At 47.6% G+C, this 6,730-nt stretch overlaps 2 non-coding genes across 2 annotated transcripts; both read right to left on the bottom strand.

The window, feature by feature from the left end:
• Positions 1 to 3,697: 3,697 nt before the first annotated feature.
• Positions 3,698 to 3,861, bottom strand: LOC149343721 (U1 spliceosomal RNA). Its single transcript, XR_016283337.1, has one exon. It is a non-coding gene; the product is annotated as a U1 spliceosomal RNA (small nuclear RNA).
• A 692-nt stretch (positions 3,862 to 4,553) lies between these two features.
• TRNAG-GCC (transfer RNA glycine (anticodon GCC)) lies at positions 4,554 to 4,624 on the bottom strand. Its single transcript has one exon. It is a non-coding gene; the product is annotated as a tRNA-Gly (tRNA).
• Between the last annotated feature and the right edge of the window lie 2,106 nt (positions 4,625 to 6,730).

The following is a 6,730-nucleotide window of genomic DNA, read 5'->3' as shown; positions in this document are numbered from 1 at the left end:
CTGGAAGTTTAGTGTATAGGGTGTCGCGCTGCGGTAATGGCGCTTAACACGCGTTAAAACACTGCTGTCCAGAAACTCTAGATAAGGCTGCTGATACAAGGGTATAAAAAACAAATACAGTAAGCACATGAGTCATCTGCTTTAGGGGGAGGCTATGCAGGTGATCTAAAGAGAAGCGCACAGTGGAGAAATGCAAGATGTTAGCAACTTCTTTAAGAAATCCCCATAAAGGCCATTCACGAATCTGTCCAGTCGGTGCGAATGAGCACTAAAACGCCTAATAAGTACAGCTGCTAAAAGGGAGTGGTTTGCCGATTTGAAAAAAGAAAAAAACGCAAAACAAGCGGATGCACGAATGTGTCGACAGAGCCTATTTCTCCAGACACCACAGAAAGCAACAGCATGGGCTCCTATGGGGAGCGCCATGCGAGTGTAGCGAATATTCTGTGCATCACCTGCACTTGCTTCCTCGCACAATGTGGAACCTGCAGGGCGTAGGCGGGTTTTGCAAGTAATAAAATTTTAAGCGAATGTGCATTTCACTTGGTCCAGAAAGGTTCTTCTTTAAACTGCACGCATGCAAGCTGCCTGTCAAGGCAGGACTTCACGCTAGGGAGATATTTGCACCAAGGACGGTGAACTGCCGTCTATTCAATACGCCAGAGACCATTGACCATTGTATTATTCTGTGCGGGGATGCCCGGTTCTTCTGGGAATATTACAACGCAAGCTTCAGAACTAAATTTAAATCACATTCTGCCGTATCCGTATTTTTTTGCCTGTTGATCTTGTGATACCTTTATGTTTATGGGACTATTAGTCTCTGAGAGAGCCGTATGATTGATGGACTGCCACTCCGAATAACCGCGATCATCGATGTCTTTGTTCTGTGAATGGTGCGCTTTTGTGCGGCGAGTATATACAGCCCTGAAAGAGCCACCTAGCTGGCTAGATGCATGCGGGTGCCTCCCAGAATTTTGATGTTTGAGAAGGTGGGGACGTGCGGCGCTATTCCCCCCATCCCCAACCCAACCCGGGAGGACTGGGAGGCGACCCTGCTCGGCTGCCACGACTTACAGGCCCAACAAGCCTTAGTCGTGCGCGCCCGGGCGGCGGCAACCGCCACTGGGGTCTCATACTAGGGACCTCCACCTAGTGTTTGTAAGGATCGGTCCCTTACGGGCTGATCCAAACATACCTCCTGCTCATTCGTAATAAATGTTTTCACCACCACCCCCGGCGGTATGGCGCGTTCGTATTGCGCAGCCCGGTGCTTAGTGGCATGAGAGAGAGAGAGAGAGAAAAAACTTTATTTACAAAGGAATTCGGGGCACGCCCCAGGGTCCCCGCACGACCCCACTGCACTCAAGTGTTTATGTTCCTGAGGTCCATAACACTGGCAGCACGGCCGGTGGCGATGGTCTGCACGGCCGGGTCCTCCGAATGCAGCAGGGTCTCCCAGTCCTCCCAGGTCTTGAGGTTCTCTAGGTCCCGCGGGGGAGGGTCCGCCTGGCAGAGGGAAAGGATGTGGAGGGAAGAAGCGAAGGGTTCTGGGCATAGGGCGCAAGCAGGAGTGGGGAAGGAGGGATGATAGTGGGTTAGGGTAAGGGGCGAGGGGAGAGTATGTGTTTGTAATCTGCGCCAGGGTGTTGCGTGTCTGCGTATTCAGAGTGGCATGAGCGTATTCAGTTTTCTTTTCGGCAGTTTTTGCATGCAATGAAGAAAAAAAACCTGCGGTGATGGTGCAGTGCTCTAATGAAGTGGCCCGCTATAAGCTGATTAGTTCGTTCCGGCCTGGACTCGAAACCCACTGCAGGAGACAATTTATTTAAGAAATTTTCTTTTTCTTTCCTAATGATGTAGGCAATGCTGATTCATAAGGTCAAGTGTGTTTTCGGGCCGTCTGGCGTGGACAACAACGCGAGAGCGTGGAGAGCGTCGTTATCAACGGGGAGAGCGTCGTTATCAAATCCCTGTAGAGATTTTTGCGCGAAACAAAATATAAGTGCTCATTTGAAAACCGACCTGAAAAAAAAACGCACGCAGGCATAAACTTCCTGCATAAAGCCTACTAAATGGGGGTGTTCAGAGAAAATGGAAGGTACTACTAAGTTTGGAAGTAGAGTCATGAAGTTAACCTGCACGAGTGCTCTAATAATCGGATGGAAACAATCACGAAAAAAGAAGAAACTGGCAACTAACTGTCTCACACAAAGATGCTCTAGGCCCAGTCCTCCTGCACAAACAGGCCTGAAAAGGCTATCACGCCGCATGACCTCAAATTAGGAAGACCAAATAAACGTCGCAAATATACGATGGAAATGCTGTATGTAATGTCTAGCGCAGCGAAGGACTTAAAGTATGTAATAAATTCTTGTTGCCAGAAAAGTGTTGCAAGCCTGGGCTCGACCAAAAATTGAAAGCCGATGCGGGACAAACGTCTGAGCATAGCGCTCACTCAATGGCCGGAACTCGCTCTCTCCATTAATGCGCACTTGATTTGAAGGCATGAAGTGGAACACCAAGATATTTAGGAGGCGCACAAGACCATTCTATTCCAGCGTACAGGGGCGGAGTTGTGCCACATGAACCAAACCATAGGCCTGTTGGTAGCGCACCGGACGCGATATTTGGAGGTCGTGGGTTCGGATCCCACCAGAGGCATGTGGTTGTTTTACTTTTACTTTTATTAATCTCCCATTGGTGAAAAACTGCAAACTAACACAAAAAAGCCATCACCTATTCTCTTTAGTTTCGGTGGATGTCTGCTTCCGTCATGATTTCCATGAAGAGCACCTCGTTTCCCATTATTCGTATGCTCTTCGATGCACGTAACTCGTCTAAATAGCCAAACGCAGCTTCAACATAAAAGCGAGGCAGTAATTTTAAAATGCATAACTTAAAGATACTTTCCAATATTGCCTTGAACAAGAAGTGAGTTTTCATGCAAGAACCTGTTCGAGTCAAGCGTATGACGAAAACTAGCTTTCAAAGGCTTTGCAATTCAGTTTTTTAGAGCGCAGCTCTTTGGCGTCCGTTCCTGGGTTTCGCGTCGTCGTCGGCCTCGTAACCAGCTCCGCCCCCCTTTCATCCCCCCAGCGCTATCGGCGTCAGCGGCATCAGTCAGTCGCTGCTATCTCTTCCCTCCTCCCTTTATCGTGTTGTCCGCTTGCTGCGCGAGCTTCTGCCCCCATCGTTTGCCGCTGGGTGTACACGCCGCCCCCCTCCCCCCTGTTCCTGCGAGTCTCCGGTTGTCAAAGCGCCGGCTCGAACTTAATTCCTTTCTTCGCTCCTCCTCCAATGCAACCCCTGTGCGGTGGCAATCAGAGAGCCAGATCGGTGGCGGCGGATCTGTATATGTGCACCGCCCGAGCCGAAATTGCGAATACGTGTGAAAAATAAAAAAAAAATCTGTGATAGCGCATACATGTGTTGCTCGATTTCTTTGCCTCAATCTATCGAAAAGGTGAAACAGCTTATTTGCTGCGCTCAAATTTCGCATTAGGAAGTAACGTAATCCTCGGTAATTTTTTTACCAGGCCCAGCACACCTCACTTCAATAACAGCGATTGTGAACCGTACACACCGTTACCGACGGCTAGCACAACACTAACAAAAGCATTGTAGAATCGTTCAACAAACACAAAAAAGCCATCACCAGCATTGTAGAATCGTTCTAATTTTGGATTGCTCATGAAGGGGGAAAGCGCGAACGCAGTCCCCCACTACCAAAAATTGCATACCCCATCTGCCCCAGTTTGGGGTAGTGGCAGGGGTCAGCACGAGCGCAGTGCAATGCCCGCGCCTCTCCCTGGAGACACCGCCTCGCTGATCACGGTAATCCCGGCACCAGGTAAGTATGCTGAGGAAACGTCTCGCCACGGGTACCCACCGCGGGTAGGCAGCCAAGAGAGGCCGGTTGGCGGATCGGAAAAACTGGGAACGAAGACCACTAGGCGCAACTTACGAGCAGATTTGAGGAATGGTCTAAGAGATACCACACCCTAAAAAGAAATTGTTATTCAAAGTACCCGTGCCTTACTATAATTGATTGAGGGGACCCGAAAATTATCCCGAATATAGCCTGAGAGTATGAGACGAGATGCTTCCTGTACAAGCCACTGTAGGCGCCACCGCTGCTCGCACCGGCGTAGTCTGCTTCCAGACTGCGATGGGTCACGTCATCGTAGCGATCGTGGGTACAGCACCGAACAGACGCCGCAAGCACGCCGCAAACGTCAAGCCAGTACATCTCTGAAACCCTATCCCGGCTTTCCAAGCCAGTCGGGCACAGTGCATCCCTTCCCCCCTGACCACGGTGCCCCTGACCTAGCAGAAACAGCGCAGAACGTAAGCGTGTATCTGACAAGCGCACAGTTGACGGGTACAGCATACGACACTTTCAAACAGCCAAATCGAAATAAGGCACCACTAGCTAGCCTAGACGGGCGTTGCACAGAAATGCAGCCATAGGTGACACGATTGACAAAGCATGCTAAATGTTGGCAGACAAGAAATTACAAAATAAAAACAAGGGATGGAAAAAAAAAAACTGCGTCGGCCGGGAATCGAACCCGGGCCACCCGCGTGGCAGGCGAGTATTCTACCACTGAACCACCGACGCTTTTTTTTTTATTTATTTATTGCCTGACTTCGGCAAGAACCACAGTACACAAATACACTTACAGAGCGCAATGAGCAATAATTAACAACACTATCCGCCCGGGGGTGCGTGGCTTCATCATATTAAAACCCCTTTAAGCGTCACCAAAGGCTCGACTCTTTCGAGCCACTCGGGAGCTTCAGGAGCAAGTTTCTGAACTTCAATATACTTATGCATGCACTCCCGAAAATAGATCCGTGCTGGCCGTGCATCAGGATCGCAATGATATCCTGCCATTCTGGAGCGCCAAATACAATGGAGGCCCATTAGCATAATGAGGTCGAATGGTGTCCCATCCTCACTCTCTACAGGCAAGTACCGAATACCATGAGCGTCGAGCGGAAATTCCTTTTTTAAAGTCCGTTGCAAGATGTCCCAAAAGTATACCCCCTCCCAACAGTGCAAAAAAACGTGGTCTATTGTTTCTGGTTGTTTACAAATTAAACAATGTGATCCCCAAGGTAGAAATAACTGCTTCCTTTCCAAGAATTCCTTTACTGGTAGTGTTCCGGTATGTAATTTAAAGAAAAAAGTAATTTAAATTTAAAGTAATTTAAAGTAATTTATGTAATTTAAAGAAAAATGCAGGTGCCGCCAAGTGCTGAACCACCGACGCGACGGAAAGATCATCGCATGAATCAAGATTTTGGATTTTCTTTGAAACCGCCTTTCCGAAGACCTATTGATGATCATCTCTGATGTAGCGCAATTTAATTCTCTATATACCGTGTTCTGCAACTTTATCGGCACAGGTTTGAAAAATTCTCCCGCCACAACCGTTGGCTCGTTTGTGGTGAAACCGCGCACAAAGCTTCCTTTTTTTCTCGCGAAGTTTCTTGACAAACACGACCAAACGTGACTTATATGCACGGCCACATAACATTGTTAACCTTCATGCGTGCTTGAAGCGCGATTCGCAGTCGCAGATATGAGTAAAATTTGGAGAACATCACTGGTTGGCAAAAAAAAAAAAACAACATAACCCGCGAAACTAACTCCGCGTAGAACTCAATTTTTGATGATGCACAGGTCTGACTGAGCGCAACCATTACGACGTGAAGTTAGGGCTCACGCGAGCGAATAAAAGTAAGGGTCTTAGTTAACGCATGCAGAAAAACTCGCCGGATATTGCCACGTGCCAATGCCAGTTTTAACTCTTTTTCAATCCTTCATACTCGCTTCACGGCTTGTTTATTTCGTAATGCGGCACAATATTTTTCTTTTGCAATAAACCAATTATTCTTTTTTCTACGCCGCGGTGGCTTGCACATTATGAAACGACGAGAATAAAGGAACTTATTCGAGGCTTCCCATAAATGTTCATTATTTGGAGTTAAATCCTGTGACCTTGTTAAATAATTTCTCTTGAGCGAGTTTTTGCGCTACTCTTCGCACGTGCTAAAGGTTATTTTTTTTTCTGTTTGTTGAGCTTTCACGCGAACATGGCAAGGTGAACAATGTAGGCGACCGTTCTGCTATTTTGTTTTTTTTTCCCCTCTTCGAAGCGTTATGACTGTTTTGCATTCACCACGAAAGCTCGTGTGCGGTGGAATTCAAGGTAGGTTACGTGAACAGTTTTCCTGTGCACCCAAAACAGGCTGGACCTTCCTGCGGAAAATTTACACGAGCTGACGAATCTTTTGTCGCGTAATAACCGAAGTAACACAACATTTGCTGCCGCTACCACGATAGCTCCGCAGCCATCTAGCCAACACTTTCTTTTTGAGCGGCTGTTTATACGCATGAAACTCGCCAAACCTGCCCTTCATAACTTTGTCAAATACGAAAACAAAATACGTTCAACTAAAAACCTCCTTCTTTATATGTTTTCACCTTCTTTCCAAAAGATGTTTTTTCTTTTGCCGCGACGAGCATCTATGCGCCCGACTTCACTAAAACGTTTCCCTGTTGCCAAAGCTAAAGAATGAAATGACTGCGTACCAAAACTGTTTCAGGCAAAGTCTGAAAAAAAAAAGGGGATCCGTAAAGCAGTGAGGGAAGCCCTGGAGGGGAGAAGAGATACCATTCACTGAGAGGAACCTTATTTCCTCGAACGACGGCCTCCGA

Source organism: Amblyomma mixtum, chromosome 5 (assembly GCF_055824585.1).
Source record: "Amblyomma mixtum isolate Tamu chromosome 5, ASM5582458v1, whole genome shotgun sequence".
Classification (NCBI taxonomy): domain Eukaryota; kingdom Metazoa; phylum Arthropoda; class Arachnida; order Ixodida; family Ixodidae; genus Amblyomma; species Amblyomma mixtum.
The sequence above is the reverse complement of the archived record's forward strand: the minus strand, read 5'-3'. Positions and strand labels throughout refer to the sequence as shown.